The following is a 13,460-nucleotide window of genomic DNA, read 5'->3' as shown; positions in this document are numbered from 1 at the left end:
ATAAAGGTATTAGTCACATACGAACAACGAATGAATTATGAGGAATATAGGTTAGTTATTAAAATTACATACAAAATAAAAAAGGCCCAGAGTACCAGACAGGTGGCTAAATGTAAATTATGTAGGATATTAATATCTCATATTAAAACGTATATGTGAAAATGGAATTTTCTAGACAATTGACCATGCATTATCTTGGGTTGCCCGTAATAAGATGAAGATATTTTAAAAAATCGGTATGTATAATGTGGTACCGCGCCCTCTAGCTGCCACACCCCTTAACAAATGTTTGTTTTATCTCCAATCTATTAATATGAATTAATCTTAATAAACACAAGGTCGTGTGTATAAATTGACATCTCTATGATTTTGTTGCAAGTTAGGGTTTTTTTTCTCTGTTTCAACACATTTTTGTTATTTATATTTTTGAAAATATTGAATTAGAAAGTGTAATTACTTCAACTTAACTTCTGTTTCCGTAGTAAATAAACATTCACTGACAAGAAGCTGAAACTAACATGAAGTTATTCCATTGAATATTGTGTTATAAAGTTTCAATAACTGTTATTGACTATTGTGTCATACGGTTTCAACGAATATTATTTCCGACTACAAAACTCGTTTTGAAACGGAGTAATATTTCCAACAGAAATTTCATGATTACTCACCTTCATCTAACAGAATCATTTCTGGTGTTACATGTGTTTTAAACTACCTTGTACTTTTGACAGCAAACTTATATGCTATAAAACCGGGTTGGCTTTAAGCTGATGAATCCGGTTGTGCAATTAGGCCTGATGATAACCAAAATTAAACCTTCACATTTTATTTGTCCACCAATATGTACTTGCAGCTAAGAATGATGTAAAACTTATAATAGCGTCGTAGTTGAACTTCTAAGTATTGTATTAATATTAACTTCAATCTTGTAAAATAACTAAGAGAGAGAGTCATTGTGACTTTTATCTACCTTTCTGTCACTGTTCTCTATTTATGTAGGTGGGACCAGAGTACGAGACAGTTTATTCAACCATCTTACACGACGATGGGTTGGAAGTGTCTTGTCTCAGCTTACGTTTTTTGATAAGACACGACCACTTTACCAATGGAAACATGAGGCTAAAGTGTGAAGCCAGCATACCTCGCGTGCGATACACAATGAGTGACGAGACGTTAGTTTTCAGCGAACTGCAGCATGTGTCGGGACTACACATTCGAGAAAATCTGAGTAAAGGTAGGAACTCTAATATCAGAGAACATTTTGATCAAGGAAATACTGGTTATGGTGTTTAAAAGTATGGTTAGTAGTGTTGTGGTAGGTATTATGGTCAGTAGTGGTGTGCTATCTGTTATGGTTAGTAGTGTTGTGGTAGGTATTATGGTCAGTAGTGGTGTAGTATCTGTTATGGTTGGTAGTGTTGTGGTAGGTATTATGGTCTGTAGTGGTGTAGTATCTGTTATGGTTAGTAGTGTTGTGGTAGGTATTATGGTCAGTAGTGGTGTAGTACCTGTTATGGTTAGTAGTGTTGTGGTAGGTATTATGGTCAGTCGTGGTGTAGTATCTGTTATGATTAGTAGTGTTGTGGTAGGTATTATGGTCAGTAATGGTATAGTATCTGTTATGGTTAGTAGTGTTGTGGTAGGTATTATGGTCAGTAGTGGTGTAGTACCTCTTATGGTTGGTGGTGTTGTGGTAGGTATTATGGTCAGTAGTGGTGTAGTATTTGTTATAGTTGGTAGTGTTGTGGTAGGTATTATGGTCAGTAGTGGTGTAGTATCTGTTATGGTTAGTAGTGTTGTGGTAGGTATTATGGTCAGTAGTGGTGTAGTATCTGTTATGGTTAGTAGTGTTGTGGTAGGTATTATGGTCAGTAGTGGTGTAGTATCTGTTATGGTTAGTAGTGTTGTGGTAGGTATTATGGTCAGTAGTGGTGTAGTATCTGTTATGGTTGGTAGTGTTGTGGTAGGTATTATGGTCAGTACTGGTGTAGTATCTGTTATGGTTGGTATTGTTGTGATAGGTATTATGGTCAGTAGTGGTGTAGTATCTCTTATGGTTAGTAGTGTTGTGGTAGGTATTATGGTCAGTAGTGGTGTAGTATCTGTTATGGTTGGTAGTGTTGTGATAGGTATTATGGTCAGTAGTGGTGTAGTATCTGATATGATTGGTAGTGTTGTGGTAGGTATTATGGTCAGTAGTGGTGTAGTATCTATTATGGTTAGTAGTGTTGTGGTAGGTATTATGGTCAGTAGTGGTGTGGTATCTGTTATGATTGGTAGTGTTGTGGTAGGTATTATGGTCAGTAGTGGTGTAGTATCTGTTATGATTAGTAGTGTTGTGGTAGGTATTATGGTCAGTAGTGGTGTAGTACCTGTTATGGTTGGTAGTGTTGTGATAGGTATTATGGTCAGTAGTGGTGTAGTATCTGTTATGGTTAGTAGTGTTGTGGTAGGTATTATGGTCAGTAGTGGTGTAGTATCTGTTATGGTTGGTAGTGTTGTGATAGGTATTATGGTCAGTACTGGTGTAGTATCTGTTATGGTTACTAGAGTTGTGGTAGGTATTATGGTCAGTAGTGGTGTAGTATTTGTTATAGTTGGTAGTGTTGTGGTAGGTATTATGGTCAGTAGTGGTGTAGTATCTGTTATGGTTAGTAGTGTTGTGGTAGGTATTATGGTCAGTAGTGGTGTAGTATCTGTTATGGTTAATAGTGTTGTGGTAGGTATTATGGTCAGTAGTGGTGTAGTATCTCTTATGTTTAGTAGTGTTGTGGTAGGTATTATGGTCAGTAGTGGTGTAGTATCTGTTATGGTTGGTATTGTTGTGATAGGTATTATGGTCAGTAGTGGTGTAGTATCTGTTATGGTTAGTAGTGTTGTGATAGGTATTATGGTCAGTAGTGGTGTAGTATCTGATATGATTGGTAGTGTTGTGGTAGGTATTATGGTCAGTAGTGGTGTAGTACCTGTTATGGTTAGTAGTGTTGTGGTAGGTATTATGGTCAGTAGTGGTGTAGTATCTGTTATGGTTGGTAGTGTTGTGGTAGGTATTATGGTCAGTAGTGGTGTAGTATCTGTTATGATTAGTAGTGTTGTGGTAGGTATTATGGTCAGTAGTGGTGTAGTACCTGTTATGGTTTGTAGTGTTGTGGTAGGTATTATGGTCAGTAGTGGTGTAGTATCTGTTATGGTTAGTAGTGTTGTGGTAGGTATTATGGTCAGTAGTAGTGTAGTATCTGTTATAGTTAGTAGTGTTGTAGTAGGTATTATGGTCAATAGTAATTGTAGTATCTGTTATGATTAGTAGTGTTGTGGTAGAAGTATTATGGTCAGTAGTGGTGTAGTATCTGTTATGGTTAGTAGTGTTGTGGTAGGTATTATGGTCAGTAGTGGTGTAGTATCTGTTATGGTTAGTAGTGTTGTGGTAGGTATTATGGTCAGTAGTGGTGTAGTATCTGTTATGGTTAGTAGTGTTGTGGTAGGTATTATGGCCAGTAGTGTTGTGATAGGTATTATCGTCAGTAGTGGTGTAGTATCAGTTATGGTCAGTAGTGTTGTGATAGGTATTATCGTCAGTAGTGGTGTAGTATCTGTTATGGTTGGTAGTGTTGTGGTAGGTATTATGGTCAGTAGTGGTGTGGTATCTGTTATGGTTAGTAGTGTTGTGATAGGTATTATGGTCAGTAGTGGTGTAGTATCTGTTATGGTTAGTAGTGTTGTGGTAGGTATTATGGTCAGTAGTGGTGTAGTATCTGTTATGGTTGGTAGTGTTGTGATAGGTATTATGGTCAGTAGTGGTGTAGTATCTGTTATGATTGGTAGTGTTGTGGTAGGTATTATGGTCAGTAGTGGTGTAGTACCTGTTATGGTTAGTAGTGTTATGGTAGGTATTATGGTCAGTAGTGGTGTGGTATCTGTTATGATTGGTAGTGTTGTGGTAGGTATTATGGTCAGTAGTGGTGTAGTACCTGTTATGGTTAGTAGTGTTGTGGTAGGTATTATGGTCAGTAGTGGTGTAGTATCTGTTATGGTTAGTAGTGTTGTGGTAGGTATTATGGTCAGTGGTGGTGTAGTACCTGTTATGGTTAGTAGTGTGTGGTAGGTATTATGGTCAGTAGTGGTGTAGTATCTGTTATGGTTAGTAGTGTTGTGGTAGGTATTATGGTCAGTAATGGTGTAGTATCTGTTATGGTTAGTAGTGTTGTGATAGGTATTATCGTCAGTAGTGGTGTTGTACCTGTTATGGTTGGTAGTGTTGTGATAGGTATTATGGTCAGTAGTGGTGTGGTATCTGTTATGGTTAGTAGTGTTGTGGTAGGTATTATGGTCAGTAGTGGTGTTGTACCTGTTATGGTTAGTAGTGTTGTGGTAGGTATTATGGTCAGTAGTTGTGTGGTATCTGTTATGGTTAGTAGTGTTGTGATAGGTATTATGGTCAGTAGTGGTGTGGTATCTGTTATGGTTAGTAGTGTTGTGGTAGGTATTATGGTCAGTAGTGGTGTAGTATCTCTTATGGTTAGTAGTGTTGTGGTAGGTATTATGGTCAGTAGTGGTGTAGTATCTGTTATGGTTGGTAGTGTTGTGGTAGGTATTATGGTCAGTAGTGGTGTAGTACCTGTTATGGTTGGTAGTGTTGTGGTAGGTATTATGGTCAGTAGTGGTGTAGTATCTGTTATGGTTAGTAGTGTTGTGGTAGGTATTATGGTCAGTGGTGGTGTAGTATCTATTATGGTTAGTAGTGTTGTGATAGGTATTATCGTCAGGAGTGGTGTTGTACCTGTTATGGTTGGTAGTGTTATGATAGGTATTATGGTCAGTAGTGGTGTGGTATCTGTTATAATTAGTAGTGTTGTTGTGGTAGGTATTATGGTCAGTAGTGGTGTTGTACCTGTTATGGTTAGTAGTGTTGTGGTAGGTATTATGGTCAGTAGTGGTGTGGTATCTGTTATGGTTAGTAGTGTTGTGGTAGGTATTATGGTCAGTAGTGGTGTAGTATCTATTATGGTTAGTAGTGTTGTGGTAGGTATTATGGCCAGTAGTGTTGTGATAGGTATTATCGTCAGTAGTGGTGTAGTATCTGTTATGGTTAGTAGTGTTGTGATAGGTATTATCGTCAGTAGTGGTGTAGTATCTGTTATGGTTGGTAGTGTTGTGGTAGGTATTATGGTCAGTAGTGGTGTGGTATCTGTTATGGTTAGTAGTGTTGTGATAGGTATTATGGTCAGTAGTGGTGTAGTATCTGTTATGGTTAGTAGTGTTGTGGTAGGTATTATGGTCAGTAGTGGTGTAGTATCTGTTATGGTTGGTAGTGTTGTGATAGGTATTATGGTCAGTAGTGGTGTAGTATCTGTTATGATTGGTAGTGTTGTGGTAGGTATTATGGTCAGTAGTGGTGTAGTACCTGTTATGGTTAGTAGTGTTGTGGTAGGTATTATGGTCAGTAGTGGTGTGGTATCTGTTATGATTGGTAGTGTTGTGGTAGGTATTATGGTCAGTAGTGGTGTAGTACCTGTTATGGTTGGTAGTGTTGTGGTAGGTATTATGGTCAGTAGTGGTGTAGTATCTGTTATGGTTAGTAGTGTTGTGGTAGGTATTATGGTCAGTGGTGGTGTAGTACCTGTTATGGTTAGTAGTAATGTGGTAGGTATTATGGTCAGTAGTGGTGTAGTATCTGTTATGATTAGTAGTGTTGTGGTAGGTATTATGGTCAGTAGTGGTGTAGTACCTGTTATGGTTAGTAGTGTTGTGGTAGGTATTATGGTCAGTAGTGGTGTGGTATCTGTTATGATTGGTAGTGTTGTGGTAGGTATTATGGTCAGTAGTGGTGTAGTACCTGTTATGGTTGGTAGTGTTGTGGTAGGTATTATGGTCAGTAGTGGTGTAGTATCTGTTATGGTTAGTAGTGTTGTGGTAGGTATTATGGTCAGTAGTGGTGTAGTATCTGTTATGGTTAGTAGTGTTGTGGTAGGTATTATGGTCAGTAATGGTGTAGTATCTGTTATGGTTAGTAGTGTTGTGATAGGTATTATCGTCAGTAGTGGTGTTGTACCTGTTATGGTTGGTAGTGTTGTGATAGGTATTATGGTCAGTAGTGGTGTAGTATCTGTTATGGTTAGTAGTGTTGTGGTAGGTATTATGGTCAGTAGTGGTGTTGTACCTGTTATGGTTAGTAGTGTTGTGGTAGGTATTATGGTCAGTAGTGGTGTAGTATCTGTTATGGTTAGTAGTGTTGTGATAGGTATTATGGTCAGTAGTGGTGTAGTATCTGTTATGGTTAGTAGTGTTGTGGTAGGTATTATGGTCAGTAGTGGTGTAGTATCTCTTATGGTTAGTAGTGTTGTGGTAGGTATTATGGTCAGTAGTGGTGTAGTATCTGTTATGGTTGGTAGTGTTGTGATAGGTATTATGGTCAGTAGTGGTGTAGTATCTGTTATGGTTAGTAGTGTTGTGGTAGGTATTATGGTCAGTAGTGGTGTAGTATCTGTTATGGTTGGTAGTGTTGTGATAGGTATTATGGTCAGTAGTGGTGTAGTATCTGATATGATTGGTAGTGTTGTGGTAGGTATTATGGTCAGTAGTGGTGTAGTACCTGTTATGGTTAGTAGTGTTGTGGTAGGTATTATGGTCAGTAGTGGTGTAGTATCTGTTATGATTAGTAGTGTTGTGGTAGGTATTATGGTCAGTAGTGGTGTAGTATCTGTTATGGTTAGTAGTGTTGTGGTAGGTATTATGGTCAGTAGTGGTGTAGTATCTGTTATGGTTAGTAGTGTTGTGGTAGGTATTATGGTCAGTGGTGGTGTAGTATCTGTTATGGTTAGTAGTGTTGTGATAGGTATTATCGTCAGGAGTGGTGTTGTACCTGTTATGGTTGGTAGATGTTATGGTAGTGTTGTGTGTATTAGTCAGTAGTGGTGTAGTATCTGTTATGGTTAGTAGTGTTGTGGTAGGTATTATGGTCAGTAGTGGTGTTGTATCCTGTTATGGTTAGTAGTGTTGTGTTAGGTATTATGGTCAGTAGTGGTGTTACCTACCTGTTAGTATATGTTGTGGTAGTATTATGGTCAGTAGTGGTGTAGTATCTGTTATGATTGGTAGTGTTGTGGTAGGTATTATGGTCAGTAGTGGTGTAGTACCTGTTATGGTTAGTAGTGTTGTGGTAGGTATTATGGTCAGTAGTGGTGTAGTATCTGTTATGGTTAGTAGTGTTGTGGTAGGTATTATGGTCAGTGGTGGTGTAGTATCTGTTATGGTTAGTAGTGTTGTGATAGGTATTATCGTCAGGAGTGGTGTTGTACCTGTTATGGTTGGTAGTATTATGGTCAGTAGTGGTGTGGTATCTGTTATGGTTAGTAGTGTTGTGGTAGGTATTATGGTCAGTAGTGGTGTTGTACCTGTTATGGTTAGTAGTGTTGTGTTAGGTATTATGGTCAGTAGTGGTGTTGTACCTGTTATGGTTGGTAGTATTATGGTCAGTAGTGGTGTGGTATCTGTTATGATTGGTAGTGTTGTGGTAGGTATTATGGTCAGTAGTGGTGTAGTATCTGTTATGGTTGGTAGTGTTGTGGTAGGTATTATGGTCAGTAGTGGTGTTGTACCTGTTATGGTTAGTAGTGTTGTGTTAGGTATTATGGTCAGTAGTGGTGTAGTATCTGTTATGGTTAGTAGTGTTGTGGTAGGTATTATGGTCAGTAGTGTTGTGATAGGTATTATCGTCAGTAGTGGTGTAGTATCTGTTATCATTGGTAGTGTTGTGGTAGGTATTATGGTCAGTAGTGGTGTAGTATCTGTTATGATTGGTAGTGTTGTGGTAGGTATTATGGTCAGTAGTGGTGTAGTACCTGTTATGGTTAGTAGTGTTGTGGTAGGTATTATGGTCAGTAGTGGTGTAGTATCTGTTATGATTGGTAGTGTTGTGGTAGGTATTATGGTCAGTAGTGGTGTAGTATCTGTTATGGTTAGTAGTGTTGTGGTAGGTATTATGGTCAGTAGTGGTGTAGTATCTGTTATGGTTAGTAGTGTTGTGGTAGGTATTATGGTCAGTAGTGTTGTGATAGGTTTTATCGTCAGTAGTGGTGTAGTATCTGTTATGATTGGTAGTGTTGTGGTAGGTATTATGGTCAGTAGTGGTGTAGTATCTGTTATGATTAGTAGTGTTCTGGTAGGTATTATGGTCAGTAGTGGTGTAGTATCTGTTATAGTTAGTAGTGTTGTGGTAGGTATTATGGTCAGTAGTGGTGTAGTATCTGTTATGGTTAGTAGTGTTGTGGTAGGTATTATGGTCAGTAGTGGTGTAGTATTTGTTATAGTTGGTAGTGTTGTGGTAGGTATTATGGTCAGTAGTGGTGTAGTATCTGTTATGGTTAGTAGTGTTGTGGTAGGTATTATGGTCAGTAGTGGTGTAGTATCTGTTATGGTTAGTAGTGTTGTGGTAGGTATTATGGTCAGTAGTGGTGTAGTATCTGTTATGGTTAGTAGTGTTTTGGTAGGTATTATGGTCAGTAGTAGTGTAGTATTTGTTATGATTGGTAGTGTTGTGGTAGGTATTATGGTCAGTAGTGGTGTAGTATCTGTTATGGTTAGTAGTGTTGTGGTAGGTATTATGGTCAGTAGTGGTGTAGTATCTGTTATGGTTAGTAGTGTTGTGGTAGGTATTATGGTCAGTAGTGTTTTGATAGGTATTATGGTCAGTAGTGGTGTAGTATCTGTTATGGTTAGTAGTGTTGTGGTAGGTATTATGGTCAGTAGTGTTGTGTTGTTATAGGTAGTATTATTATGTCAGTAGTGGTGTAGTATCTGTTATAGTTAGTAGTGTTGTGGTAGGTATTATCGTCAGTGAGTAGTGGTGTAGTATCTGTTATAGTTAGTAGTGTTGTGAGTAGGTATTATGGTATTATGGTCAGTAGTGTTGTGATAGGTATTATCGTCAGTAGTGGTGTAGTATCTGTTATGATTGGTAGTGTTGTGGTAGGTATTATGGTCAGTAGTGGTGTAGTATCTGTTATGATTAGTAGTGTTGTGGTAGGTATTATGGTCAGTAGTGGTGTAGTACCTGTTATGGTTAGTAGTGTTGTGGTAGGTATTATGGTCAGTAGTGGTGTGGTATCTGTTATGGTTAGTAGTGTTGTGGTAGGTTTTATTGTCAGTAGTGGTGTAGTATCTGTTATGGTTAGTAGTGTTGTGGTAGGTATTATGGTCAGTAGTGTTGTGATAGGTATTATCGTCAGTAGTGGTGTAGTATCTGTTATGGTTAGTAGTGTTGTGATAGGTATTATGGTCAGTAGTGGTGTAGTATCTGTTATGGTTAGTAGTGTTGTGGTAGGTATTATGGTCAGTAGTGTTGTGATAGGTATTATCGTCAGTACTGGTGTAGTATCTGTTATGATTGGTAGTGTTGTGGTAGGTATTATGGTCAGTAGTGGTGTAGTACCTGTTATGGTTGGTAGTGTTGTGGTAGGTATTATGGTCAGTAGTGGTGTAGTATCTGTTATGGTTAGTAGTGTTGTGGTAGGTATTATGGTCAGTAGTGGTGTAGTATCTGTTATGGTTAGTAGTGTTGTGATAGGTATTATCGTCAGGAGTGGTGTTGTACCTGTTATGGTTGGTAGTGTTATGATAGGTATTATGGTCAGTAGTGGTGTGGTATCTGTTATGGTTAGTAGTGTTGTGGTAGGTATTATGGTCAGTAGTGGTGTTGTACCTGTTATGGTTAGTAGTGTTGTGTTAGGTATTATGGTCAGTAGTGGTGTAGTATCTGTTATGGTTAGTAGTGTTGTGGTAGTTATTATGGTCAGTAGTGTTGTGATAGGTATTATCGTCAGTAGTGGTGTAGTATCTGTTATCATTGGTAGTGTTGTGGTAGGTATTATGGTCAGTAGTGGTGTAGTATCTGTTATGATTGGTAGTGTTGTGGTAGGTATTATGGTCAGTAGTGGTGTAGTACCTGTTATGGTTAGTAGTGTTGTGGTAGGTATTATGGTCAGTAGTGGTGTGGTATCTGTTATGATTGGTAGTGTTGTGGTAGGTATTATGGTTAGTAGTGGTGTAGTATCTGTTATGGTTAGTAGTGTTGTGGTAGGTATTATGGTCAGTAGTGGTGTAGTATCTGTTATGGTTAGTAGTGTTGTGGTAGGTATTATGGTCAGTAGTGTTGTGATAGGTTTTATCGTCAGTACTGGTGTAGTATCTGTTATGATTGGTAGTGTTGTGGTAGGTATTATGGTCAGTAGTGGTGTAGTATCTGTTATGATTAGTAGTGTTGTGGTAGGTATTATGGTCAGTAGTGGTGTAGTACCTGTTATGGTTAGTAGTGTTGTGGTAGGTATTATGGTCAGTAGTGGTGTGGTATCTGTTATGGTTAGTAGTGTTGTGGTAGGTATTATGGTCAGTAGTGGTGTAGTATCTGTTATGGTTGGTAGTGTTGTGGTAGGTATTATGGTCAGTAGTGGTGTAGTATTTGTTATGATTGGTAGTGTTGTGGTAGGTATTATGGTCAGTAGTGGTTGTAGTATCTGTTATGGTTAGTAGTGTTGTTTGGTAGGTATTATGGTCAGTAGTGGTGTAGTATCTAGTATCTGGTTAGTAGTAGTGTTGTGGTAGGTATTATGGTCAGTAGTGTTTTGATAGGTATTATGGTCAGTAGTGGTGTAGTATCTGTTATGGTTAGTAGTGTTGTGGTAGGTATTATGGTCAGTAGTGTTGTGATAGGTATTATCGTCAGTAGTGGTGTAGTATCTGTTATGGTTAGTAGTGTTGTGATAGGTATTATCGTCAGTAGTGGTGTAGTATCTGTTATGGTTAGTAGTGTTGTGGTAGGTATTATGGTCAGTAGTGTTGTGATAGGTATTATCGTCAGTAGTGGTGTAGTATCTGTTATGATTAGTAGTGTTGTGGTAGGTATTATGGTCAGTAGTGGTGTAGTATCTGTTATGATTAGTAGTGTTGTTGTGGTAGGTATTATGGTCAGTAGTGGTGTAGTACCTGTTATGGTTAGTAGTGTTGTGGTAGGTATTATGGTCCAGTAGTGGTGTAGTATCTATTATAGTTAGTAGTGTTGTGGTAGGTTTATGGTCAGTAGTGGTGTAGTATCTGTTATGGTTAGTAGTAGTGTTGTGGTAGGTATTATGGTCCAGTAGTGTTGTAGATAGGTATTATCGTCAGTAGTGGTGTTGTAGTATCTGTTATAGTTAGTAGTGTTGTGTATAGGTATTATCGTCAGTAGTGGTGTAGTATCTGTTATGGTTAGTAGTGTTGTGGTAGGTATTATGGTCAGTAGTGTTGTGATAGGTATTATCGTCAGTAGTGGTGTAGTATGTGTTATGATTGGTAGTGTTGTGGTAGGTATTATGGTCAGTAGTGGTGTAGTATCTGTTATGATTAGTAGTGTTGTGGTAGGTATTATGGTCAGTAGTGGTGTAGTACCTGTTATGGTTAGTAGTGTTGTGGTAGGTATTATGGTCAGTAGTGGTGTGGTATCTATTATGGTTAGTAGTGTTGTTGTAGTAGGTATTATGGTCAGTAGTGGTGTAGTATCTGTTATGGTTAGTAGTGTTGTGGTAAAATGGTATTATGGTCCAGTAGTGTTGTGATAGGTATTATCGTCAGTAGTAGGTGTAGTATGTGTTATGAATGGTAGTGTTGTGGTAGGTATTATGGTCAGTAGTGGTGTAGTATCTGTTATGATTAGTAGTGTTGTGGTAGGTATTATGGTCAGTAGTGGTGTAGTACCTGTTATGGTTAGTAGTGTTGTGGTAGGTATTATGGTCAGTAGTGGTGTGGTATCTGTTATGGTTGGTAGTGTTGTGGTAGGTATTATGGTCAGTAGTGGTGTGGTATCTGTTATGGTTAGTAGTGTTGTGGTAGGTTTTATGGTCAGTAGTGGTGTAGTATCTGTTATGGTTGGTAGTGTTGTGATAGGTATTATGGTCAGTAGTGGTGTAGTATCTGTTATGGTTAGTAGTGTTGTGGTAGGTATTATGGTCAGTAGTGGTGAAGTATCTGTTATGGTTGGTAGTGTTGTGATAGGTATTATGGTCAGTAGTGGTGTAGTATCTGTTATGGTTAGTAGTGTTGTGGTAGGTATTATCGTCAGTAGTGGTGTAGTATCAGTTATTGTCAGTAGTGTTGTGATAGGTATTATCGTCAGTAGTGGTGTAGTACCTGTTATGGTTAGTAGTGTTGTGGTAGGTATTATGGTCAGTAGTGGTGTGGTATCTGTTATGGTTAGTAGTGTTGTGGTAGGTATTATGGTCAGTAGTGGTGTAGTATCTGTTATGATTGGTAGTGTTGTGGTAGGTATTATGGTCAGTAGTGGTGTAGTATCTGTTATGGTTAGTAGTGTTATGGTAGGTATTATAGTCAATAGTAATTGGTGTAGTATCTGTTATGATTAGTAGTGTTGTTGGTAGGTATTATGGTCAGTAGTGGTGTAGTACCTGTTATGGTTAGTAGTGTTGTGAAGTAGGTATTATGGCCAGTAGTGTTGTGATAGGTATTATCGTCAGTAGTGTAGTATGAGTATCATTATGGTCAGTAGTGTTGTGGTAGGTATTATGGTCAGTAGTGGTGTAGTACCTGTTATGGTAGTAGTGTAGTGATGGTTAGTAGTGTATTATAGGTAGTAGTGTTGTGATAGGTATTATCGTCAGTAGTGGTGTAAAGTATCTGTTATGGTTGGTAGTGTTGTGGTAGGTATTATGGTCAGTAGTGGTGTAGTACCTGTTATGGTTAAGTAGTGTTGTGTAGTAGGTATTATGGTCAGTAGTGGTGTAGTATCTGTTATGGTTAGTAGTGTTGTGGTAGGTATTATGGTCAGTAGTGGTGTAGTATCTGTTATGGTTAGTAGTGTTGTGGTAGGTATTATGGTCAGTAGTGGTGTAGTATCTGTTATGATTGGTAGTGTTGTGGTAGGTATTATGGTCAGTAGTGGTGTGTTGTAGTACCTGTTATAGTTAGTAGTGTTGTGGTAGGTATTATGGTCAGTAGTGGTGTAGTATCTGTTATGATTGGTAGTGTTGTGGTAGGTATTATGGTCAGTAGTGGTGTAGTATCTGTTATGGTTAGTAGTGTTGTGGTAGGTATTATGGTCAGTAGTGTTGTGATGTTGTGTAGGTATTATCGTCCATAGTGGTGTAGTATCTGTTATGATTAGTAGTGTTGTAGTAGGTATTATGGTCAGTAGTAGTGGTGTAGTATCTGTTATGATTGGTAGTGTTGTGGTAGGTATTATGGTCAGTAGTGGTGTAGTACCTGTTATGGTTGTAGTGTTGTAGGTAGGTATTATGGTCAGTAGTGGTGTAGTATCTGTTATGATTGATGTAGTGTTGTGGTAGGTATTATATGATCAGTAGTGGTGTAGTATCTGTTATGGTTAGTAGTGTTGTGGTAGGTATTATGGTCAGTAGTGGTGTAGTATCTGTTATGGTTAGTAGTGTTGTGGTAGGTATTATGGTCAGTAGTGTTGT

The 13,460-nt window shown here is 38.2% G+C and overlaps 1 long non-coding RNA gene and 1 pseudogene across 3 annotated transcripts in view; both read left to right on the top strand.

Annotated features, from left to right (window-relative positions):
* Positions 1-13,460, top strand: part of LOC143231740 (uncharacterized) — a 293,239-nt gene that overhangs the window by 196,650 nt on the left and 83,129 nt on the right. The gene's annotated exons all lie outside the window — the stretch shown is intronic.
* LOC143231739 (uncharacterized) overlaps positions 1-13,460 on the top strand; it is a 123,683-nt pseudogene that overhangs the window by 101,484 nt on the left and 8,739 nt on the right. The window contains exon 6 of the transcript XR_013017143.1: positions 1,000-1,234. The product of XR_013017143.1 is annotated as an uncharacterized LOC143231739 (transcript). The remainder of the gene's footprint in view (positions 1-999; positions 1,235-13,460) is intronic.

This window comes from Tachypleus tridentatus, chromosome 11, assembly GCF_004210375.1.
Source record: "Tachypleus tridentatus isolate NWPU-2018 chromosome 11, ASM421037v1, whole genome shotgun sequence".
Lineage (NCBI taxonomy): Eukaryota > Metazoa > Arthropoda > Merostomata > Xiphosura > Limulidae > Tachypleus > Tachypleus tridentatus.
This window is presented reverse-complemented; position numbering and strand designations above follow the sequence as displayed.